The sequence below is a fragment of the Triturus cristatus genome, chromosome 2_2 (assembly GCF_964204655.1).
Source record: "Triturus cristatus chromosome 2_2, aTriCri1.1, whole genome shotgun sequence".
NCBI lineage: Eukaryota > Metazoa > Chordata > Amphibia > Caudata > Salamandridae > Triturus > Triturus cristatus.
The window spans coordinates 853,000,599-853,026,923 of NC_140582.1; the positions used below are offsets into that span (position 1 = coordinate 853,000,599).

A 26,325-nucleotide genomic window follows, 5' to 3' on the forward strand; every position below is an offset into this window, starting at 1 on the left:
CGCTTGGCCACGCCCCCACTGAGTACTCTCTTGGGATCCAAACAATGAAGTCTCTCTTCATTTTTTAAGGGATGAAGTGGAGCAAAGAAAGCCGGAAGGGTGATAGCCTAAGCCTGCCTGACGTGGAACGGAGTTTACAGTTTAGGTAGGAAAAAAGCTTGGGTCATCAACACCAGCTGATGGGGGAAAGGAGCATGGTGTAAGGTGGCTGGACAGAAGGATCATGAAGCTTGCTCACTCATCCAGCTGGTGTTATGCCAATTAGGAATATTGTTTTGAGGGTCCGGAGAAGTATTGGACTACTGCGCATCAGCTCAAAGGGAGTATGCATTAAAAAAATGTAAGAACCACACTTAAATACCCCTATGGTATCACAAAGGGCTTTGGTGAAAATAAATGTTGCATACATTTAAAAAATCTCAGCACAACTGTTCATTTAAACAATGTAGGCTGATCCAGCAACCGCAAAAAAGCTGACAAGCAGAAAAGTAGCCTTTAACAGTCCCAATAGCAAATCCTTGCTGGGCAAGAGACACAGCAAAGAACGAAAAATCAGACAACTTGGTCTGCAGCAGGTCAATCTGGCTAGTGCAGCACCAACCTACAAAGTTGTCCCCATGACTGGCATACAGTGATTTTATAGAGGGACGCCTCACAGCCAGGATGACATTAACAACCTCACGAGAAACGTCAAATGAGGTCCACTGCCACCGGTCAATCTCCAAACATGTAGATGCAGACTGTGCAAGCCCGGAAGCAGCACCCCACCCAAGATCCACCCAAAGTGGCAGCTTGACTGGAGGACAGATGTTCATTCCAAGACGTTCCCGGTACCACACTCTCCTGGCTAAATGCAGTGCCACTATGATGACTGGCTTGTTTGTTCCTGATCTTCTCCAGAACTCAGGGCAGGGTAGGCAGGAAGAAATACAGGAGTCCCCAGTCCATTATAGGTGGAATGCATCTCCGACAGAAAGCTACTTTGGGAAGTCCAACATAAAAAAATACTGACCGTGCATTTTCGGAGTGGCGCAAAGATCAAGCCAGAGTTTGCCCCTTTGATCGAAGATTCCCTGTGTCACCTCTGGGTGTAACTGACATTTGATGTCTGCTAAGCATCAGCAGCTGCGCTTGTCTTACCTTGCGTTTAGAGATCCCCTTAGGAGCTTCACTACCAGGGACATTCACTGGCAGTCCAGACACTTCCAGAGGCGTAAATCTCCTTGGAACAGAACAACACTCATCTGCTTTTTGCAGTACCACCTAGTGGTGGTGTTGTCCGTGAACACCTTCATCAGTCTTTCTGGCAGTGTTTCTCTCGGATAGGGCCTTAGACATAAGCTCCATTGGTACAACAAAACAATTTTGAGGGATCAAATATGCAGAGTTCTATTTATCATCATATCATTTTAATAAGATCTAAAGATAAATGACAAATTGGTGCTCCAAAAAACGTGGCTGTGCAGGTGAATTGCAACAATGGTGATGGTGCATTTGTGATTTTTTTCCAATTTTTTTGTCTTGTTTCCACAGCTTATAATACAGAAACAGTGCACTGGAGCCCCTGCAACCCTCACCCACACCACACCAAACATAACATCATAGGCATATGCACATTGCCATGTACCCTCCCAGTCAGTCACCTTCTCTGAATCCAACACACTTTGGTTAGGAGCCTCCTGCACATTGTCAGATTCAAGGCCCAGCTGACAACCCAGGTTATAAGTGTGCCTCAGTAGCACCTCTCGTTTGCCAATCTCACCCAAGCCCCATTCACTCACCTTCACCCCTGTGCATAGCCCTCCCATTGATGAACACAAACGAGAAAGGAACAATATTTAACAGGGTACAGATCCAAGTGTCTAAGGGGGTCTAGTATCATCTTTCGCCTCCAGGTTGTAGATATCCCAGGCAATGAGACTTAGTTCAATGCCCTCCTCACATGGGCATCCCTCATAACATCCACTTCAGCTTTTGCTCATTTTAGTAAAGTGTGGAACCAGGTCTTCACATCGCGGCCCATCAGGGATTTCCATGACAGTGCGATCTGGCACTTGTATAAGATAAATGCCAAGTCAAGGAACCTATGGAGATATTTGTCGACTTTAGCCCTGTGCCTGATGCGCAACAAGCAAGATTTCGGGGTGGCTACTACCAAACTGTCGACCAGGGCAGACATCATCTTCACTATCTCCACCCAAGTCCGCTCAATCACCAGGCAGTCCCACACCATGTAAAAAAGCCTGCATCAAGCATCCCACAGCTAGGGTACCCTGAGTCAGCAGTGGGGTACATGTGTGCCATGCCGTGTGTTGTGAGGTATGTTTGGTGCAGGTAGTTGAACGGGGTAAACAGGAACCTGGGGATACCTTGGACCTACCATAGGGGTGTCTGATGTGCATAAAAAGGGAAGGGTAAGGCCTGGCAAGTAGGTGCACTTGTCAGGACAACATAGCAGTTTAACAAACTGCGCGCATGCACTGTAGTGGCAGGCCTGAGTTCTCTCTTTAGGGCTACATGTGTGTGTGGCACAATTAGTGCTGCAGGCCCACTAGTTGCATTTGCATTACCAGCCCTGGCACACATAGTGCACTTTACTAGGGACTTTACCAGTAAGACAAACATATCAATCATGGACAACCAATTACCATTACACTTTACACAGGGAGCACTTGCACTTTGACACTGATAAGCAGTGGCAAAGTGCCCAAAGCATCTAAGTTGGCAACACCATGTCAGAAAAAATGTCTAGGGGGAAGGCAAAAAGTTTAGGGAACTTTAGCCAAAAGGGGCCAAGTCCAATAGGCCTGTTAGGTTAAAATTGCAGAAGAAGGAGAAACAAGTACTACTACCACCATGCACTGTACTGACAGTTGCCTCATGGGGTCAGTTCTTTTTGAATGAGGACACTGCTGTGATAACGATGTTCCTTGTCTGACCACAACCCCTGCACAGTCAGGCTTGGAAGATGGGCTCCCAAATCAAATCAGAGACAATCTTTGACAATAGTTTATGAAGGGAGGGCCTGGTTAAAAGTCATCCCCTTCAGACTGTCCCTCTTACACCACCAATGGGGAGGCTGTTTCAAACAAAAGGATAAACTCGACTTATCTTCTCAATTGCTTACCCACTGAGACCACTGGTTTTTGAAGGATAAGAAGGGTTGCATTATGTTGAATTAACGTGCAAGAAACAATTGATACTTTGAGGGATGAAACCTCCTGAGCAGTAAGAAATGGAGATTTCAGAAGATGGAATCATTTTTGAAAAATGGTCGAAACTCTCCCCTCCGAAGGACGCACTTTTCTATGCTCAATGTTTGTGGTCACCTGCAGGTACGTGTGCACTTTGACACAAATCAACGTGGATTTCTTGAGGTTGACCTTACGGCCCAGATGACGATGCAGTAAAATAGTGGTCTTGAAGTGTTCTTTCTGCTGTGAGAGCTTTAATTAATCCTATGATGGCACACATGTCTGTCCACCCATATTTCTATGTTGACACGTATGACATTGATCGGTGTTCTCAGGAACAGCAGTAAAGACATGAGTGGTGATGATTGCGATGTCGCTTTTTCGCTCTTAAGTGCCCTCTTTGGGAGTGTTTGCTAGAACAGCACACAGACACCATAGGAGAGGTACCATCGCTGCTCCCCAAGCAGTACTTCTGTTTTTAATTCCTCTGCCCTGAGATCTTACAATTTTCCAGATAGGCAGATTCCTTCAAGACATTTATGACTCGGTTTGTCATTTTTTGACAAAACTCACACTCCTTTACCGAATATGAGAACGGTAAATAGCATGTGGGGCAGAGGCCGCCTTCTTTCGCCCACAGGAGGGACACTTCACAAAAAGTACTTCTTGTGCCTATATCTGATGCTACCCAGGCACTATTAGCATGTATAAGAACAATCCTATTTACGCTACCCTCTATAGTAGCAGACTGGTGCCGCTCAAATGTCAGTATAGTTGTGGATGTTGTTGTCTTCTATTTATCAGGCAAATAAGGACTCTTAAAAGTTGTCAGAGTTGAGAGAACTGTATCCTGGAGTTCCACAGGGAAGGGCATACCAATTTCTCATACTGTACGATAAGGTGCATCATGACAAGTCAGAAGACTGAGAAAGGTTGCTGAGAACAAGTGCAGGTACAGTGCCATTAATTAAAGTGTTGTTAATATTCCAATAAAGCTAAGCAACCATGCTGAGTAGTAATGGCATGGTTTCAATAAAAATATATAGCTGGGGAATAATGGTAGTGTGGCAATAAAAGTGTAGCAATCCATGCGAGAAATCTGGTAATGGCAGATTAAAAAGAGTGACAGCCTGTTAAGAAATGCTGTCACTCTGACATTAAAGATCTAGCAGCTTGATGCAGCAGGCATCCAGACCTCGGGACATGTGGGGTCCATTTCAGGACTGGGTTAGATCTCGAGACTCTTCAGATACCGCCTCACCTGAGCCTTAGGGCTGCACTGGACTTCATTGCATTTTAGTATGATGCGATCAGAACAGATTGCCGTGACCTACTGTTGTCAAGACGTACCTCCTTACGATAAAGTGTATCTTACAGGATATAATGCTGAGCCCCTCCTCTAGTTTAACTGTGGCTATTTAATACGGCTGATGATCTGATTAGCTTGCTTTAAAACATGACTTGGTTGATGTACCAGTTTTTCCCCTGTCTCTGGGGCTGTTGTTGATCTTCAGTTTTTTCCTACTTTCCTTCCTCTTTCTTTCTTCTTTCGCCATGCCCTTCTCCTTTTCTTCTCCTTCCCTTACAGGCTTATGCTCCTTCTTTTGCCATTCTTTATATTCTCTTCTAAGTACAAAGATGGCACCCTGCATTTGATGTTGATTTTTCTAATCTGTACTCACTAAATTGCCCTGTATGATTTATATCTTCTGTCCTTGTTTTATAAAATGTTCAATAAATAAAAAAAATAAAAAAAAGATCTAGCAGCTCTTCTGTGAATGTTTTGATAATGTCCTTTATAAAAGCAGTCCTTCCTGTACAGGCCTATAAAAATTATAGCAACCTTAGGGAGACGTTTAGGGGAAGGTTTTAAAGTAGCCTTTTTTGAACATCAAGTTAGTTTCAGAAACTGCACACTAGTAATAGAGTAAAAGGGACTTTAGGGCACAATACATCATAATTTTTCCATGTACTTGGTACTATTAGGCAGTTGGCAGTACTTTTAAGTGGTGTAGCACACAGGGCTGTTGAAAATACCATTAAACACCGTAAAAGCAAAGGCTTTCTGTGGTATGCGTAAGAGGCATGAAAATGGTTTGATGCTCCCTACTCCAGATCAATTCCCTAATCAAACACCTATCTTTATATCACCTTCAGGTGTTTACAGTGTCATGCTACTTCATACTATAAAACTTTCTTCTACATCTAGCCTTAAAAAACGTAGTCAACCAAGCAAATGTGTAGATGGAAGTGCAGGATTTTGATCTGGATCCCAAAATGATAGAGTACACCACAAGCATAGATTCAGCAATGCTCTGCTCTTATGGGCTTCCTAAAGACTATCAAAGGTGATATTTTGAGGAAAGACCTCTTGTTTACAATACAATACAGAGAGTGGACTTTGGACTATCCGCTTCAGCCATTGCTTTGGGAAAGAGTCAATACCATCTTGGATCAGGCCATACGATTATTTCTTTCTGACTAGCATGCTACTGGGAGTATTAGTCTAACTGATAGGAGTGCTTTCATTGTAATGCATGAGGTGCCTTGTTTTCTGCATGTTGCAAGAAATATTTGGCAAATACAGACGCCACTTTATATAGCACGCCTCCACTCTAAAGATAAAAAAAAACATTCTGAATTATACCAGAATGATTACTAGAAGCTGTACAATATGTATTAAAGAACATTTTTGTGTGCAAAAAAAATTTCATACATTTTTTAAAAATGATTTTCTTCCAAAATAATAATTGAGAGATATTATAGAGCAATTACTTGTTTTTATGGATCGTAGTGTATTTTTTCCATTTTCAATTATTTTAACCTGTTAATACATATCACAATTCATCCGTCCACCTGTTATGAGCGGAGAGGGTGCTGACCCACTCCATTACACAGCAAGGCCAGTCATCTTGTGCTCCCATTTGCTACATGTTTCAGTTGAAATGTATTTAGCTCAATGAGGAAAGGGGCAACTATCATATATCTGGAAATAAAAATTGGAGTGATGTAACTATGGCCAACTGCATTTGCACACCCACAACCCTTTTCAAATTCACTTTGCATAATACATTCGTACATACTGTTTTAAGACTTACACATATATACAGTGAAATGCTTTCATTTTCCTACACTTTTATAAACTGATTAAATAAGATCTCAAATCAACCCCATTGTGGGGGGCGTGGCTTGGCGCCCGAGGGGAATGGTGGTGTCCGGGTGAGGCTCTACGGCGGGACCAGGCAGTTCTGCGCTAAACAGCTGATACCCGCGAATAAAGACGCGCACAGGATAATTGAAGACATGCAGCGCACCTTGTGAGCTCTGACGCTCCTGCACACAGCGAGGAAACATTTTTAATCCAAGTGAGTCCCTCTAAGCGGAGATGCGATATCGCGGCTGCTATTATGTTTTCTGCCCGAGCGGCAGCGCTCCTCACGTTTGCGAAGTTGCCCAAACCTTCTTGAAAGTTTTTTCCAGCATGCCCTGATTAATGTCTTTTCATTGCTTTTGCACTGGATTCTTGGGCAGAGGTGTGTGGCTTTAAGCTCCAGCACTTATTTATACTGACTGGAAGGGAAAATTGGCAGCCATTTTGTTCACCCCTCATCATCCTTTTGCCGCAATTTACATTGCTCTTTACTGGGAATGTTTGATAGCCTTATGCCCCGTACATTACCGCACTATTTTCCAGCGTTTGGGCAACAATTACTTTCTTTCTCACATTTTGAAGAACTACTGATGCAATTGTGAATTTGATTAACCTGCTCAATTTTCAGAAGGAGTTAGGAGTCTGATTTTGAATGTCATACTTACATATTCTGGGCATGGTTCTCTTTTTCCTTTTGAATTTTAAAATCATATTGATTAACCTTATGCCTCTTTTTGCCTGGAAGTTGAGCTGTTGGATCTATGGGCAGAACGAAAGGTGCTCCTTCTATACAGCAGCAACTAAAGCATATATTTGTCAAGAGCTTAAAGATTTTCACTGCTATTTCTGAGTTGAAAGATTCTTTGCTGTCTTCATCCCTCATCATTCTAATGACGCAATTTACATTTCACCTTATTAGAAAGATATGACGGCCTTATGTCCCCTGCTCTGCCGCTCTAATTGCTAACGTTTGGGCAATAATGGCTATCGTTCTTACGCTTTGAAGACTTATTCTGCAAATGCTAACTTGATTAACCTGCTCAATTTTCAGAAGGCGTTATGAGACTGACCCGGACTGTCACATCTGCATATTCTGTGCATGGTTCTCTTTTTCCTTTTGAATTTTAAGTCATATTGATTAACCATACGCTTCTGTCTGCTTGGAAGCTGAATCGTTGGATCTATGGGCAGAATGAAAGGTGCTCTTTCTATGCAGAATCAACCAAAGCATATTTTTGTCAAGAACTCAAGGATTCTTAACTGCATATTCTAGGTTGGAAGATTCTTTGTCTTCATCTGAAACCGTGGTGACAACTATGGATCCCTCATCGGCACCGTCTGGGAAGTCTGTTACTAAACGTCTAAAGCAAAACCCTCCTTCTCCTCCTAAATCAGTCTCACCTGTTTCCATGGAGATGTTGTTGGAAGAAATCAGGGCCCTTTGATCCTTTATGGAGGAAACCAATTCTAAGCTACAAATCCTCACAGACAATTGGTCTCAACTTGATACAAGAGTCACTGCAGTTGAACACAGTATATCCTCCTTTACGAATACAAGCGCGAACATGTCCCAGCTTCAATCTCAAGTATCTACACTCCAAAGGCAGATTGAAGACCTCGAAAATCGTAATAGGAGGAATAATCTATGTATCTATGGTTTGGCGGAGGGAGTGGAGGGGTCAGATCACCTCACCTTTTTTAAATCTTTCCTCCCCAAATTATTACACCTGGCAGAGGATACAGTACTCAACATTCAAAGAGCACATAGATTAGGTTGACCTTCTTCAAACATTTCACCCTCACAACGACCAAGAGGTGTCATCTTATACTTCGTAGAATACACAGCTCTGTTAAAGGTCCTATCAGCGGTCAAATCTTCTCAACGAATCACTTGGTCAGGCTCAACCTTACTCTTCGCTCAGGATTATGCCAAGGCCACTGCTAACAGCCGCAAACCATTTCTAAGTATGAGGCCAGATCTTCGATCAATGGGTGCTCGCTACGGTCTTTTTCACCCATGCCTCTTTAAAGTCACTTATAACAACAGGACAACAACATATGAGGATCCGTTGCGACTACAGAGTTTCATAAATTCATGCAGTCCAAATGCTATGGACTCCTCAAGACCTTCATCTTCGAATACCACTTGACTTTTTGTATTTGATGCAACAACAAAGTACTTAAATCTTATGTAAGGTGGTTGTTATGGTTCCCTTTGGGCCTTTGTACGCATCTAATGTTTGATTTTATGCGTATTACTCACAGGTTCTTTAGTTTCCGTTTTCTCCTTGAAGCATGTTCTCACACAGGGAGTGTTACTTATCAGACTAAGGATGAATTACTGTTTTATTCTTGACCTAAAATATGTTTGTTCTTTTGGTATATTCCCATTGTTTTATTGTTCATATTGCGCTTTACCAATTCTCTTAATTACTGTCCTTCGCTTCCACAGATTTATTACCCTCATGGCGTGGCTTCCCCCCTAGTCCCCCATGTGGTCAAACCCGGATACCCCGTTTGCTCCATGTGGTTTCACCCCCCCCTCGTGTTTCCCTGCGTCCTTCTTGTGTAGGTATGTTTAATGTCTTTATCTTCGTGTCCTTCTTCCTATCCAAACATCTTTCCTGTTCTTTTTTCAGGTGTCATTATTATTCATTATTCTTTTCTCTTCTTTCCTTTCATAATCTTTCTCAACTTTAAAAAAAATTGAACTCGTTTCATTTTCTTATTTCTTTTTCTCTTTGATATCTCATGCCTTTAAAATGTATATCTTGGAACATTAGGGGATTAAATTCTCCTATCAAACGGCAGAGAGTTTTAACTCATCTAGCTAAATTAACTGAGGATATAGTATTTTTTGCAAAGAAACGCATCTTACTGAGATCGAATCCTTAAAATTAAAAAGAGGTTGGGTTGCAGAGGTCCTTTTTTCTCAAGGAGATGGTAAACGTAATGGAGTTGTGATTCTCTATCGTAAAACGCCTCCAGTTAAAATCATATCACAAGAATCAGATGACAATGGCAGGTGGTTGAATGTTAAATTGTCCTTAAATGGTGTTTCACTTTCTCTTCTCAATGTATACGCTCCTACTGGTGGTGATGCATCCTTCTGGCATTCAATGGTGAAGCAAATTACTCATTGCACTGAAGATAATTTTATATTGGCTGGCGATTGCAATCAGGTTTTTGACCCATTTATTGACAGAAATTCCAAAGTTACTTTTGTTCCCAATAAGTCCCACAAGTCTTTTGTTCATACTATTACTCAGCATAAACTCCTTGACGCATGGCGCTTATGTAATCCAACCATCAGAGAACACACTTTTCACTCCCCAGTTCATCAAACTCAATTAAGAATAGATTATATTTTTGTTTCTCATAATATTTTACAAAATCTCATGAATGCAGACATTGGACCTATTCTATTATCAGACCATGCCCCTGTTATCCTTAACCTTGATTTGTTGCCTAAAGTTAATGCCCCTAGAAGATGGCGTTTTAATAATTCTCTGCTTTTAGACCCAACGTTCATCGCCTCCTTCACCACCTTCTTCAATGAGTACTTTGCAATGAACCAAAATGATTCCATGTCACTCTCAATCATATGGGATGCTTTTAAAGCTTCAGCAAGAGACTCCATTATTGGTTTTACTGTCAAAGAACGAAAAAATGCACGCAAACTTGACGATGATCTCCTTCATGACATTAAGAGATTGGAACACTCATATTACACGTCCCACTCGAAAGATTGTCTAACTGCTCTTATTGATGCTAAATTACGATTTAATAAACAATCCACAGACAACGCTTCCCTATACTTGTTAAAAGCTAGCGCAAAATTTTGCGGGGGCAAACATAAAGCAGGAAAAATTTTGGCTAAATATTTGAAAATCCGACATAATAAGTTAAATATCGAGTCCATCTATGACGAACACGCCGCTCTAAAATTTAAAGACGTAGAAATATTGAATTAATTTTCTCTCTTTTATAAATCATTATATGCATCTGAAACACAGTCCACAGAACACTCATTGTCACACTTTCTCCACAATTCAGAAATCTCAACAAAATATCCTCCCGATTTGACATCTCTAGAATTATCACAACAAGAACTTTTGAAAGCTCTCCAATGCCTTAAAAAAGACAAAGCACCAGGTCCAGACGGTTTCACCGTTGAATTCTATCTCCACTTTTCTAAGCTTTTAATACCTAAACTGCACTCCCTAATAGATTTTTTTTGCTCCTCCAATAGTTCTATCGGTTCTTTCTCAGAAGCTCACATTTGTCTCATTCCTAAGGAAGGCAAAGACCCTAAGTATTGTAAAAACTACAGACCCATATCTTTGGTAAACATTGATTACAAAATTTACTCCAAAGCATTAGCCCTTCACTTAGATTCTCACCTACCGAACCTGTTAGGCAAAGAACAATCTGGCTTTGTTAAAGGAAGATTTATAACTGATAACACACAGCTTTTCTTTGATGTCCTATCAAAATCTTCCAACTTAAAACAACCTCTCGCAGCAATAGCATTGGACGCGGAAAAAGCGTTTGATAGAGTTGAATGGAATTATTTGTTTTATACTCTTAAGTGGTTCGGTTTTGGCCCCAAATTTATATCTCTGGTATCTCTCCTCTATTCCAATCCCCGTGCTGCAGTTTGTGCCAATGGCTTGATTTCCCCGTTCTTCGATTTAGGAAGAGGAGTACGACAAGGTTGTCCTCTTTCTCCTTTCCTTTTTTTTTGATAAACAAGTTTTTATTGTTTTAGGTTGTACAACATAAGAAACTTTCGGGCCCTTCGAACCACCACCACACAGCAATACAGCATGAAACGCACCATAGTCCCGCCCTCCCCCTGAACCCCTCCCCCCCCCCGTCCGCTAAACAACCCTTTCATGGTATATTACCCAGCCATTTCCCCCAGACTTTTCGGTACTTCTTGGGGCAACCCCGTACCCGGTAAAGAGTTCGTTCCTGCGCCGCACACCAATCCACCCCGGTGCTCCACTTGGCCAAGCTAGGCGGTTGCGGCTGTTTCCATGCCGCTGCAATGTCTCGCTTCGCTACCATTAAGGCCGTCATGAGGAATAACTTCTCCGGGCGTGTGCCATCCAGGCCGTCAGTGATGCCCAGTAGGGTGTGTCTAGGGTCATGTGGCACCTCCCACCCCAGGACCTCCGTGAGTTCGGACTCTATGCCCCTCCAGTACCCCTCCAGGTCCGGGCAAGACCACACCAAGTGAATGAAGTCGGCCGGCTCAGAGCCACAACGGGGACAAGCCGGTCGGCAGAGAGGCCCGCGCGGTGTAGGCGAGCCGGTGTGAGATAAGCGTTGTGCAGGTAGTAAATTTGGATAAGCCGCAATTTGGCGGAGGCCGTCACCAGTCGGGGGGCCATAAGGGCATCCCGCCAGTCGGCCTCATCCAAGGGACCCACCCACCCCTCCCATCGTTCCTTAAGACCTTCCAGGGATTTAGGGGTGCAGTTGATGAGGGAGCGGTAGATCCTGGAAATGCCCCCCCTCCCCAGGTTACCCATCATGACGTGAGCCTCCGGGGGGCTGTGGTCCGGCAATCTAACGTCCAGTGGGGTGTAGGTGCGTATGGCATGGCGTATTTGAAGGTATTTATAGAATTGGGAGGAGTGGAGGGAGAAGCGCGCCTGCAGCTCTGAATATGAGCACATACGTCCCCCCCGCCAGACATCTCCCAGCTGGGAAATGCCGAGTAGGTCCCACGATTTAAAGCCCTCTAGTTCCGCAACCATGTCCCATGCCACAGGGGAGTGACGCGGGTCAGCCTCCCAGTCCATCGGGTGTGGCGGAGCGCCGCTCGCCAGGCCAGGAATATTGCTTTGGTAATGTCCGGGCAAGAGGCGGGGATGGAGGCGCCATACAGGCGGTCCTGAATACAGGAGAAACCCAGGTCTCCCAGTTCCACCCTATAGGCCGGGTCAGACCACCCCCCCCCCCCCCCCAAACTAGTCATGAATGACCAGGAGGCGGGTGGCCAGGTAGTAGATGTAGAGATTGGACATGCCCAGACCCCCATCAAAGGTGGGCAGGCGGCATAACGATAGAGCCGACCGTGACCTCCCACCACCCCAAAGAAATCTCGTCGCCATCCCGTCAAGCTCACGAAACCAAGGTCTCGGAAAGGAGAGGGGAGTATTTTGCAGCACATACAGGAACCGGGGAAGAATCATCATTTTGTAGAGGGCCACCCTCCCCAGCGGATTGAGGGGTAGTGATTGCCATCTCGCCAGGTCCTCCTTGGCTTTCTTAACCAGGGGGGTCACGTTAAGCGCCCAGCTCAGTTCCGGGAGAAGGGAGACCCAGATGCCCAGATATTTGAAGGACAACCGGCGGAGGGGAATGGTATCCTGCCAGTCGAAACTTTCCGGGAGGGGTGCAAAGGAACCAGAACCGATTTCCATGAGTTTAAATACAGACCAGATGCGCGGCCAAAGCGGCCCAAGATGTACATTGCACGAGGTCCGGAGCGCACCGCATTTCCAAGGTATAGCAGGACGTCGTCCGCATAGAGGGCGATTTTGTCAGCCTCTAGGCCCGGCCACTCCCAGCCCTGAAGGAGAGGGTCAGTTCTGATCAGGGCAGCAAGGGGTTCCATCGCAAGCGCGAAGAGAAGGGGCGACAGCGGGCATCCCTGCCGTGTCCCCTGGCCGATCCGAAATGGCCCCGACAGCGCCCCGTTGACCAATACCCTGGCACGGGGGCAGGCATAGAGGACCCGCACCATTCCCAAGATCTTAGGGCCGAAACCCATGTGGGTCAGGACGTCAAACAAGTAGGCCCACCCCACTGAGTCGAAGGCTTTTTCGAAATCGGCAAGCAGGAGGGCGAGGTATGGAGTTAAGCGGTGGCGGTGAGCCAGGGCCACGAGGAGGCGGCGTAGACAATGGCAAGTGCCCCGATCGGGCATAAAGCCACATTGATCCGGATGGACCAGGCTCGATAAAAAGGGCCGGAGCCGTTGGGCCAGGACAGCCGCGTAGAGCTTAATGTCGGTGTTAATAAGAGAGATCGGTCGGTAAGCCGCTCTGTCAGTGGGCGGCAGCGTAGACTTGGGCAGAACCACAATCGTGGCCATGTCGGCCTCCGGGGGGGAAGGAGCCTTTCTTAATCGCCTCTACATAGAGATCGCGCAGCCTCGGGACCAGGCTATCTTTATAGGTGGCATAGAATTCCTGAGGGAAGCCGTCGGGTTCCGGGGTCTTCCCAGCGGACGTACGCCCTATTGCGTCCCCAATTTCTTCAAGGGAAATGGGGGCCTCAAGGCTCTCCCATTCATCCGGCCTAAGCCGGGTGAGTCGCACGTCACTAGTCGCGAGCAGAGTGGCCAGGGAAAGATCCGGTGCCCGGGCCCGGTAGAGCTGAGAATAAAACTGGGCGAAAGCTTCCGCTATCACCACGGAAGAAGACTGGATCACGCCGTCGGCAATCGCCGGAATGATGCGCGACGTCCTGGGATAGGTAGCCAGGCGATGCAGCAACGCGCCATTCTTATCGCCCCATCCATACACCCTCGCTAGCGATGACTGCCAGAGAAGCTTGGCCGCTTCAAGCGATCGTTGACGAATCTCCTCGCGAAGGAGCCGCAGCTGCCGGTTCCCGGCTGGGTCGCCGAGCTCAGAGAGAGACTGCTCCAGCCGCAGCGCCCGGGCCTCACAGGCAGTGAGCTGCTGCAGCTGCGTCTGGCGTTTCCGCACCACGTGCGCCTTGGCAGCGCCTCTAATGGTCACCTTGCAGGCCTCCCAAAGGTTGCCCGCCGAGGAGACCGAACCCTCGTTGGTGCAGTAGTACTGGGTCAGCTCGGTTCCCACTGCCTTACGAAGTGTCTTGTCCTGGAGGAACCAAGCGTTAAAGCGCCACATCTGACGGGCCGTACGGGGTGGAGGGCCCAGACTCAGGAGGACCGGAGAGTGATCCGAGATCCCCCTGGGGAGGATACGGACATCCTGGATGCCCACGCAATCGTCGGGGGGGGACGAAAATCGCGTCAATACGCGCGTGGGAGTGATGGGCGGCGAGGTGTGGGTGTATCGACGTGTGTGGAGATGCCAAGTCCTCCAGGCGTCGCATAGGCCCTGAGCCTCTGCCCAACCCGCCAGTTGCCTTGCTCGCGCAGCGCGGGAGTCTGAAATCGGTCCCGACGAGTCCAGCGGAGGGGCCAAGACGGCATTGAAATCCCCTCCAAGCACAGCAGTACCTAGAGGGAAGGTTGCCAGCAGAGAGGAAGCGTGAGATAAAGCCTGCGACAGTCCGGAAGGAGGCACGTTGAGCGACAGAAAGCTGATCGGCCTACCCTCGAGTGTGCCACAGATGGCCATCCCTGTTCCGCGAGGGTCATGGGTCGCCTGTGTAAGGACGAAGGGGAGGGAGCGGCGCAGCAGGATGGCAACCCCGCGGGAGCCACGTGAGAACCCAGAGTGCCACACCCGATCATACCCGTAGCGTGCCAGAAAGGGACATCTCTCACCGAGGAGGTGGGTTTCTTGAAGCATGAGCACGTCTACCCCTGTGCGCTGGGCATATTTAAGGACTGGGGTGCGCTTGAGTCTATCCAACAGGCCGTTCACGTTCCAGGACAGGATGCGCAGCTGGGCCTTAGGGGCTAGGTCTTCCATGGAGGCAGTGGACGCGAGTCGCGTTGGAAGGGGAACGACCAGGGGGGCGCCGGGAGGGCACCGAACGGTGCGGGCGCGCAGGGAGGGGACGAGGAGCATGCGATCCCAAGGGGGATGACGAATCTCATACTGAAGGAAGCCAATGTGGGATGGCGGAGAGCGAGCGCCAGTGGAGCGCGAGGCAGTGTCTGTGTGAAGCCGCGCAGTGGCACTCGCAGGGAGCTGCTGTGTGACGGGCCCAGTAAGAAGCAAACCCAAACTAAAAAGAACACCCTCCCAAGGAGGAACAACCAACTAACACCCACCACTGACCCCCCACCCCCCACCCTACACTTCGAGAAAGGAAGCATCTGTCGCCCTAACTTTAACTGACAACTACAAGGCCCCAAGCAAGAGCGCCTGGGTGTAGAGAGCGTGGTGGACCCCTCCTGAAGTACGGATGTAAGTGTTCTGTCCTAGGTTACTACATAATAGCGTGAAACCGCTGAGTCTGCTGCCCCCGCAGCGGGACCAGGTCATCGACCTCCCCTGCCAATGTAGAGCACAAAGAAAAGTCACATGGCGGGGCTGCGGGAGAGGTCGGAAAGGTCTATATGCGCGTTGAGGGGGGTCGGAGATTGATCCGGCAGGGGCGATGGGCGGCGTTGAGATCCCCCAGCCACCCGAGAGGACGTCCCGGATGAGGCGGATGAGTCTCTCGGTCCCCTCCCCGACACACTCGCGGATCGTGTCCCAGCCGCCGCCGCACCTCGGCGCCGCCGGGATTGCGTGCGTCTCCTGCGTCGTGGTCGCGGGAGCCTGGCTGCATCCTGGTCCTGAGGCAGTTTGACGGGCGACACCCGCCCGGGCTGGCGCAAAGGTCTTTCTTCGGTGAGCCAGGTCCATGCCGCCCGGGGAGTGTCAAAGAACAGAGTCTTGCCCTGGAAAACCACGCGGAGGCGGGCCGGGAACTGAAGTTGGTAGCTGAGGCCCATGGAGCGCATCTTTTGTTTCACCTCCGTGTAAGAGCGGCGTTGTTCCTGGACCTCCCGGGTGTAATCCGGGAAGATCATGATGGTGTGGTTGTTAAAGGACAAGGGGGCTTGCACCCGCGCCTCCCGCAGAATAGCGTCTCTGTCTCTGAAGTTGAGGATCCGCAAAAGGAAGGGGCGCGGGGGGGCCCCCACTGGAGGTTTGGCTGCCAATGACCGGTGTGCTCTCTCCACCACGAACCAGGTTGACAAGCTGGCCGCCGGCATCCAGGATTTGAACCACGCGTCCAGGAAGTCGTTGGTGTGGCCAGACTCGACCCCCTCCGGAAAGCCCACCAGGCGGAGGTTGTTGCGGCGGGCTCGGTTTTCGGCATCCTCTGCCCGCCGATGCAGCTCCTTGGAATGGGTCGTGAGCTCCCGGACCTGGTCTTGGAGCTGGCGGATGTCGTCCTCCGCCGTCGAGATCCGCGACTTCGTCTCCGTGATGCGGGCCGTGGCATTGCGGAGGTCCTGCCGCAAGAGTGTAACGTCCATCTTCACCTCCCCAACCTCCAGGGACGTGCGGGAGCCGCCGATGGCCTGCAAGATGACGGCCAGGTCTTTGTTAGGAGTCGATGCCGCCTCTCCGCCTGCGCCCGGCGGGGCCAGGTTCGTAAATTGGTCGATTTTGGTTTGGTGGGACGTGGTCGCCGGCTTGGTGCCCCTGTCCTTGCCCATGGTGGCGTCCGGGATGTATGCGCCGGTCCCTAGGCTTGGTACGGCGGACCGCCTGCCAGGCACGCCCGTCAGTCAATTAGCCGGCCGGTGCAGGGCCAGGGACCGCAGGGTTGGGAAGAGAGGAAGGAGAGAGGCACGTCTGTCCCCCAGCGGGGGGAGGCCAGGAGTCCGCCGGATACGCCACTTCCCCGCTCCGATCCGGGCCAAGCCGCCCTCTCACCTCACAACGGCTGCCCTGGCGCGACCCACACTCATAGACATCGCCAGCTGAAGCGTAGTCCCAGGTCCGCCGCACCACAGTCGCCCGCGGTGGGCCTGCAGGCTCGTCACGCACAGTGGGGCCACCCCTCATTTGCCTCCGGCCCCGGACCGACAGCAGGACCCCTCCGTGGGTAGGGTCGGGACGTCACCGCCCGGCCGGCAGCAGAGATGGAAGCCCCCCGTCCGGTCAGGCCGGGCGAAACCCGGGGGGAATGGGGCGCCCCCCTCTCGCCGGCGGCAACCCCAAGCCGTTAGTGTAGGGTGGGGAAGGGCTCCAACGGCAGCAAGGCTAAACACGAGCTCCCACGCCAGCCGCCTCCACCTGCGTCCACAAAGCGCCTTCACCCCTCACGGTCGTCCACTCTCGGGGCCCAACAGGATGCCGCCGCCCGGCCGGTCGCCCGGACAGAGGTCTCCCCGCTCGACACCGGAGACAGGGCGAGGGAAGACAAGGGGGGGGCGTCGTCACTCACCGGCATGAATCCCCGGCCGGCGGTGCAGAGGAGAAATGGGCGCCAGTTCCAGCAAGGCCGGGGGCGGCCGCCCGCACAGGCCTGCGCCACTCGGTCCGGTCCGTCCGCGCTGCAGGGCCTCCGCAGGTCCCGGGCCTCTGCCTCGTGTCAGCTCTGGGGGCTCCCCGCCAATCGTCGCCCTCTTCAGCACACTGGTGGTCCGTGGAGGGCAGGGGTTCGCCCCCCCGGGTACCGCGATGGGCGGCCGGCCGCCGCCAGCCACACGGCCTTTGCTCCCCTCAGGGCGCCGCGGGACTCGCGTAGCGCACAACGCCGGCCTCAGAACCAGCCGGCTGCGTCCCACCTGCCTTCGCGGCGAACGGGCACCAGAACTCAGCCCAGGGTGTGGGAAAACGCCTGAAAGCAGCACCGGGTGTGGCGCAGCAGCCCCGCTGCGGATGGTGAGCTTCGGATCGCTGCTAGGACAGCGAGACACGGATGGAGATCGGATGCGAGGGGTCAAGCATCAGGAGCCTCACATCGGTGCGGCCATCTTGATTAGCGTCACCTAGCGCTCTCTCTCCTTTCCTTTTTAATTTGGCTTTAGAACCATCTCTCTCCAAATTACGTCAAAACCCAAATATACATAGTTTCCAAACATTGAATTCTCACATTAAAGTTGCAGCTTATGCTGCCAATATCTTACTTTTTATATCAAAAACAGATGACTCAATTCCAGCTTTCTTGGAGGAAGTGAGATCATTCTCCCTCGTTTCTGGCTACAAACTAAAGAACTTTAAGTGTAAAATTCTGCCCTTAACTAAGTACACTTTTAAAGCGGACTTTAACACTTCTAATTTCACTTGGAGTCCCACCCATATTAAATATTTAGGATTACACTTCCCTTCTTCAATTAAGGACACAGTAGCACTCTGCATGAATAAATGCATTCAGAAAATTTCAGAATTAACTACCAAATGGCATCCTCTCTATTTATCCTGGTGGAGTAGATTGGACACTATAAAGATGATGTTGTCCCCCAGAGTTTTATACACTATTTCCAATATTCCAGTTCCTATTGCGGCCAAACTGTTTAAGAGGGCTAATTCCATCCTCTCTTCTTTTCTATGAAATAACAAGAAGCCCTGTATGTCTTTATCAAAACTGATTCGCCCCAAGGCAGAGGGTGGAGTTAATTTTCCAGATTTTCCAACATATCAGAAGGCATTCCTTCTACGTCAAGCCTCTTATTGGTTGCTTGACACCACAGAAAAATGCCCTCTTTGGACTTTAATGGAACGTCAATTTTTATCTCCCTTCTCCTTTCATGAATACCTTTCTATCTAGCGGAGACCACAGTCCCTCTCTACTCCCATAATCAAATGGACATCCAAACTTTTGGATTCAATCTCTCCTGCATCCCATAATACTATAAAATTGTTCCTTAACTCAACAATATGGCACAATAAAAACTTGCTTATTCGAAAAAAAAACTTCTACTGGAAGACTTGGAGGCAAAAGGGACTGCTATGGCTTCATCAATTATTTTCAGGATCTGACTTTTTATCTTTTCTTTCACGCATTCAATGTACCTGCATCATTCTATCATAAATATAACTCACTTAAGACAGCTGTGGTGGACGCATATACTCAATTCACTACTGCATCCAGTATATCTACTCTCTCAGACACTCCTCCACATCTTCACGCCATATTAAAAACCAAACCTAGAGCATCTACCATATATAGTTATTTACAAGGTAACCTCTCTGCTATACAGAAATCTAAAATAGAGGAAGCATGGGAGACTGACTTCAAAACATCTTGGTCATTATCAATTTGGCAAAATATCTGAATTAAACCACGTAAATCATCCAGGGCAGCGAATACAACGCAAACCTTGTTTTTTGTATATAACCGGCTTCTACTAACACCGACTGCTTTAAGTAAAAGGATTTCGACCATATCAGACACTTGTTGGACATGCTCGTCCTCGAATGCAGATTTATTTCATATGTTATTCTCCTGTCCATGTGTACATAATTTCTGGAAACAATTTTGGAATCAAATTAACTTAATTTTTGGTACTAAATTTTCTTTCACCTTTATTCATATATTTTTAGGAAGTCTCATCTATTTGGGAAAATGTTACGTTTGATGTTAAAATTCTTGATTTGTTGCTAGCAGTTGCTTTTCAGCAGATTACCATTAACTGGAAAGACTTTACAAAAATCTCTTATAAGGTCTGGTGGTATGCTGTTTGTCATAATCATAGGTTGGATACTTCCTTTGTTTACCCCTTACAATTGGCAACTAAACGATTAAACTTGTGGTCACCTGTTACAAATTATATTGATGCAAGTGCTAAACGAAGCTTCAAATTACAATTATCTCAACAGGCTGTTTCTAAACCTCCTTGACCCCCTGAGTGTTCCAAAACTCTTATATTCCATTGAGGCTATTATTGTATTTATATGCTATGCTTTTTTCTCATTTTATTATTTAGTCCAATTCATGTAAAATGAGTGTAATAGTCTTAAACTGTAAAGATGTGATGTGCTTTTATTTATTGTTTATTGACACCTTTATTAATCTCAATAAAATTTTCTTTTATACTTAAAAAATCATCCTCATCGTGTTAGAAATAGAATTTCCTTACCCTGGGCAGTAACATAGAACTCAACAGTCAACTATTCCCGAACTTCCCATTCTATGCAGTATTATGTGCTCTCCCGTGGCAAAGACATACAATTTTTGCAGACGGATACAGAATAGTCTGATATTTTGTTTAAAGGAAATAGCGGTACTAACAATCAAGTGCCCTTCTGGCGATATTCAGTATTGATGAATTACAGTGACTGAAAGAACAGTTTTCAGGAACCTCTCATGATGAGCTGACGTACTGCACCCTTTTGCTGACATCAGAGACTCCTAAAGTAATGTTTTTAGTACTGTAATGAAGCTGGCAGCATAAACAGTAAAACGCAAATAAAGAAATCGCTGTTAGTTAAGGACAGGGAAGGGGGTAGAGTTGTCATTATTTACACTACATCAGCAGTGACATATTGCTATATTAGCAAATATGGCATTGCTGGTATGTTTGCAAAAATGATAAACTAATGGTCCAAATGTGTGAATGTACTGAAGACTAGTGATGGTGAAGATCTCAACATGCACTAAGGATTACTGGTGATGCGGCAATCTGAACATGCAAGAGGGTAAATAAGTGATGGTGTAAATGTGCTTATGCAACCAAGTTTTCTAAGTAAAGGTACAACTCCGGCCTGATACTCGAGATTTTTGAGTACAAATCTGAACAAACACAGAAGATGATGAAACTACTACGGTTGAAAAATGGGGAATAAAAGTGACAAACCTCACAGTGAATAAATACCCTGTTTTCCTCATACAGACAGAAGCAAATACCAACAAAGCACTAGGTCACAAACTGGAAGGACAAAGTAGGCAAAAGAGCACCAATGACTCAGTAAAAACAAGTTACTTACCTGTACACTGTGGTTCTCCAGTATTGATATCTTTCATAGATTCACATGCTTGTATCTTCCCCGTCGTCATGGTGGGAGTCTTGCGGTAGTTAGAAAAGAAGTACCATAAAAGTACATAGAAACCACCAAAGGGAAAGAAAAACTTTGACATTCGGCAGCATCTTTATATGGGTCCAAACTACGACCAATCACAGACCAGCCCTAGACCTCAGATTTCGCGCACAAGTGCAGTAAGGTAAAGAAATAACATGAGATCAGAAGTGGCAAGCCTAGACGGAGAGGAGGGAGGGCCGCATGTGAATCTATGAAAGCTATCAATACTGGAGAACCACAGTGTACTGGTAAGTAACTTGTTTTTTCTCCAGTATTGAATCTTTCATAGATTAACATGCTTGTATCAGAGTAGTTGGCAGTGTAATTGCATTAGTTTGTGACTAGGTGAAGAACTTCATATGCAATAAAAGATACATATTGAAACATACTAATACATATGGATTATAAATCCAAGTAAATCATTAAATAGCAAATAAATCTGTGAAAACCAAATACACGAGAGATAAAGAATTGATAGATATGAAAGACTGTACCTTAAGCAAACAGATGTCTCAATTCCTTGAAAGGGCTTGACCCTTCCTTGGTGAAGTAAAGGACACAAATAACTGATCCGATTTTCTGAAAGTCCTTGTTCTATGCATACAGAACTTGATGCATCGCTTTACATCCAAAGAGTGCAATGCTCTTTCCGCGGCAGTTGAAGGATTTCCAAAGTACGTGGTAAGAACAACTTTAGGAATGAATTGAGGATTTGTTCTCAATAAAAGTTTGTCCTGTCTGAATTAAAGAAAAAGCGCAGCAATTGTGAAAGCCTGAATTTCACTGATTCTTCTAGCCGATGTGAGGGCTAAACGGAGAGCCGTTCCCTGAACCATATTTTAAATCAGCCTTGTGTATGGGCTCGAAAGGCGACTTCATCAATTGAGCTAGCATTGTATTTAATTCCCACGGTACTGCTGGGCACTTTAAGGGTGGAATAACCCTGAAGAGGCCTTTCATAAACTCCTTAACAATTCTTGTTGACCACAAAGAGAGTTCACCTGGTTTTCTGTGAAACCTGGAAATTGCCGCCAAGTGTACTTTGATTGATGAGTGAGTCAATTTTGATTTAGCTAAGTGAAGTAAGTAAGGCAAAACCTGTTTTGGAGTTGAAAGCAAAGGATGCAAGTGTTTCTCCTCGCACCAATGGCAAAATCTATTCCATTTTGCAGCATATGACCTATCAGTGGAAGGAGCTCTGGCCCGTTGGAGGATAGACCTTCAATCCGGAGTGATTTTTAAATCTGTGAATTCATAGTCGTGAGGTTCCAAGCTGACAAACTTAGAGTCTTTATTTGAGGATGAACAATTTGACTGTTGTTCATTGAGAGTAGGTTTGACAGTGGAGGAAAGAGAACGTGCGGAGATATCAAGCACAGGAGAAGCTCCGTGTACCAAAACTGCCTCGGCCATGCCCGAGCTATGTGAATGAGATGACAAGGTTCTTTCTTCATCTTGTTCAACACTCTTGGAATTAGGGGAAACGGCGGGAACGCATAGCCGAATGTCCCCGTCCACTGCATCTACAGCGCGTTTCCCCAAGAGTTCCTCCGAGAAAACCTGCTGGTGAACTCACACTTCCTGTTGCTTTCTGTCGCAAAAAGATCCAGATTTGGAGTGCCCCACAATTTGAAGACTCGTCTCAGCTGTTCCACATTTAACTCCCGTTCGTGACATTGGGAATTGGTTCTGCTTAGAAAATCCGCCCAATTGTTGTCCACTCCCGGAACATGCTCTATTTGCAATGTTATGTTGTGATGAATTATCCACCTCCAAATTTCCTGGGCCTGTTCTGATAATGTGAGAGACTTGGTGCCCCCTTATTTGGCAAGATAGAACATTGTTGTGACATTGTTGTGGTGTTGTCTGTTCTTACTAGAACAGAGGATCCCTGGATTCTAGGAAGGAAAGCCTGCAGCCCCAGAAAAACTGCCCGTAGCTCCAAAAAGGTTGATGTGCAAACATGTTTCTTGAAGGGACCATTTTCCATGAATTTGCAACTCCCCCCAAACCATCCATTGAAGCGTCTGTTGTCATAATATATTGAGGCTGGGCTGGTTGGAACGAGAGGCCTGGAGAGATATTGCTTTCTTTTTCCCACCATGACAGAGACTGTTTCATTGTCTGAGAGAGAGAGATGATGTCCTCAAATGAGCCGTGCATCTGCACCCACTGTATGTCTAACTGCTCCTGGAGAGGCTTCATGTGCAGCCGACAATTTGGAATCAACGGGATGCATGATGACAGCATCCCCAGTAAGGACTTGAATACTCTCACAGAAGTGGACTCTCTTGAGCGCAGAAGGGATGCTAAGCGCATTATCTTGAGCTTCCGTTCTGAAGTGGGATACGCCTTCATCGACTTTGTGTTTGGAAGTGCCTCTAGAAAAACACGCTTGGAATCAATGTGTGACTTCTCCACGTTGAGTTGTAACCCCAGAGACTTGAAGAGCCGCTGACCAGCCTGCGACGATTTTCTGATAGAGTGAAATGTAGCTCCTTTCACTAGCCAGTCGTCCAGGGAGGGGGAAACCTGGTGTCCCCGCCTTCTCAGAAAAACCGCTACCGGAGCCAAACATTTCGTGAAGACTCTGGTAGCTGAGCGAAGGCCGAATGGCAAAACTTTCAACTGGTATTGATCCCCAGCCACCTCGAACCTTAGGAATTGGCAGTGTTTTGCATGGATGGGGATGTGAAAGTATGCGTCCAAGAGATCGAGGGATGCTAGAAAATCTCCCTCGTTTATTAATAAGAGAATCTCTTGAAGGGACAACATTCTGAACAATTTCTTCTTGATGTATTTGTTTAGCTGCCTGAGGTCCATGACCTGCTTCCATTTCCCACATTTTTTCTTTACTAGGAAGAACTTGGAATAAAAGCCTTTCCCTCGTTGCCCGAAAGGCACTTATTCTATCGCCCCTTTCTTTAGTATTCTTGTATTAACAAGGACAAATGATGATGATGCATTTTTCTTGGAGGCAGAGTTAGAGGGGATATGTGAACAAATTCTAGGGTGTGGCCGCGTTGGATGATGTCCAGCACCCATTTGTCCTTCGCGATGGTTTGCCATTGATGCATAAATGAAGAGAGCTGATGGGACCGAAGATTTTGAAAATAAGATGTGGTGGCTGGCGGAAGAAAAAAAATTTCACTAACGTCTTGAAGAATCCTGCAATTTTCCTCGTCCTGCACGCTTGCGTCTAGCTGATTGCTGATTGTATAACAGGTTGGAGGCTAAAATGTTTTCCTGTCCTCCATATTGTGGTCTGTAACTCTATTGACCATATAGTTGATATCTATATGATTGATAAGAAAGTCTTTGCTGGAGCTGATCTCTACCTCTACCTCCACAAAAGGACTGAAAACGCCTCTGTTGCAGCGTGCCCAATGAACGTGGAGGGTCAGTATACTTTTTTATGCCTTATAGCTCCTCGTCTATGTGTTTACCAAAAAGATTTTCCCCATCTAAGGGCATGTCCAGCACTTTCTATTGAACTTCAGGGCGGAAAGACGTCACCCTTTGCCTGAAAGCAATAGAAGACGAATACAATTTAGTCAATTACATCCGAAGACGCTCTAGCACCCTCCTGCAGGAGGTCTTTCGCTTCTTTCTTTTTTATCCTCAGGAAGGAATTCGAGAAGAGGAGCGAGATCTGACCATAACTGTCGGTCATACGTTCCCAGAATTGCTAAGGCATTAGAGACCTTGATAGCAGTAGCCGCCATAGTAGCAAAGTGCATGTCAATGCTGTCCAGGCGTTTTCCTTCCCTGTCTGGAGGCATCGAACAAGGAGATTACTGATTCCTGGAACGCCGCTGGGCAGCCTGCATTATTACTGAATCCAGACGAGGATGGCCAATTAAACATGCTGGAGCAGAATCAGGTGCCATGTATTTCTTTTCCATCCTTGGTAACACAGCAGGAACGCAGGCTGGGCTCTTCATTATTTTCAAACCTTCACCCCAAATGTAATCTACAATCGGAATGGATCGAACCAATTTCTTTGTTGCATCTTTAAAATCGTAAAGGCAACATTCAATTTGCACCACAGGCAAAGGCAAATCAAACCTTCTAGAGGCTAGCTAAAGCACTTCATGGAAGCCCCCCGATATCATCTGGGGGGATGGGGGGAGGGGGGGCAGAGTCGCCAGATGAGGGGAAGGCGACAGTGAAGATGGAGCCACATAATCATCCCATTCTTGACCAAGAAGGTCCGAATCCTGAGTGAGCTCACCTTCCTCGGGTTGATCGTCTGCTTCACTCTCGATGTAATCATTCTGGATTGTAATGCATCGAGAAGTGTGTCTGTCAACCTGCGCAACAGGCGGCGGGGTAACTACTGGTGGAGGTGGAGCACATTGAATACTTGGACCGCCAGGTGTCAAAGGAACCGGAGCGTGAGAGACAGAAATCTTTTATATTAGTCATTTAACATATGTCTAAGGTCCGTGACCAGGGAGACCAGCATGGAATCTCTCTAAACATCCTGACGCTCTTCATAAGCCTCATAAGGATAGAGCTCTTGAAAAGAGTCGTAACGTTGGGCCTGAGAGCGACCTAAAAACGAATAATCCCCTTCCATATATTCTGATTGTCCTTGCGCTTCCTCTTACTCATTAGTGTCCTGACATTTGACTCTGAGTAGTGAGGGTCTGTAAGCGGGACCAAAAAGACTTTCATCCCCTGATTCCTCCGTATCAAGAAGGGGAGAGGGAAGCAATGGAGAAATCTTGAGTAAAGGTGACAATCCTGGTGATTTTGGAACCAAATGGAGACTTTTAGCATTCTGTTTTTGATCGGTCAATGACGCAGTCAACGACGCCTGATAGTGATCGTCATCGAAACTGGCCGAGAGGGTGATTTGAACACTGCCGTCGACGGGGCCGTTGATGGCAATGTTCCTGTCGGCGAAGACGCAACTGTCGACACAGTGTACGTCGTCCCTGCCAAAGCCGTCAACGATGATATCGTCATCACTGTGCTTATCGACGATGCCATCACCACGGCCGTCGACGCCACAGAAGTCGGGGATTTAGATGAAGTTCTCGACAACGAGTCCGTTAACGGTGCTTTCTTCGTTGACGAAGCCTGTTTGAGAGGTGTGACAGGCAGAGAGGCAGCAGATGATTTCTTCAGGCCTGATTCCTTAGGCTTAATGGCTGTCTTTTCGGCAGTGGAGGATTTCTCTACCTTTAATTTCTTTAAATCAGCCTTTAATGAGGTAGGACCCTCATTTTTATGCTTCCTCTCAGAGGATGGCGCAGGGCTCTCTTCAACATCAGATCCAGATTCTGGTTTTGATTTCTTTTTCTGGAGCCAAAACAACAATCTG

The 26,325-nt window shown here is 47.1% G+C and overlaps 1 protein-coding gene across 3 annotated transcripts in view; it reads right to left on the minus strand.

Annotated features, from left to right (window-relative positions):
* Positions 1-26,325, minus strand: part of N4BP2 (NEDD4 binding protein 2) — a 1,530,410-nt gene that overhangs the window by 151,226 nt on the left and 1,352,859 nt on the right. The gene's annotated exons all lie outside the window — the stretch shown is intronic.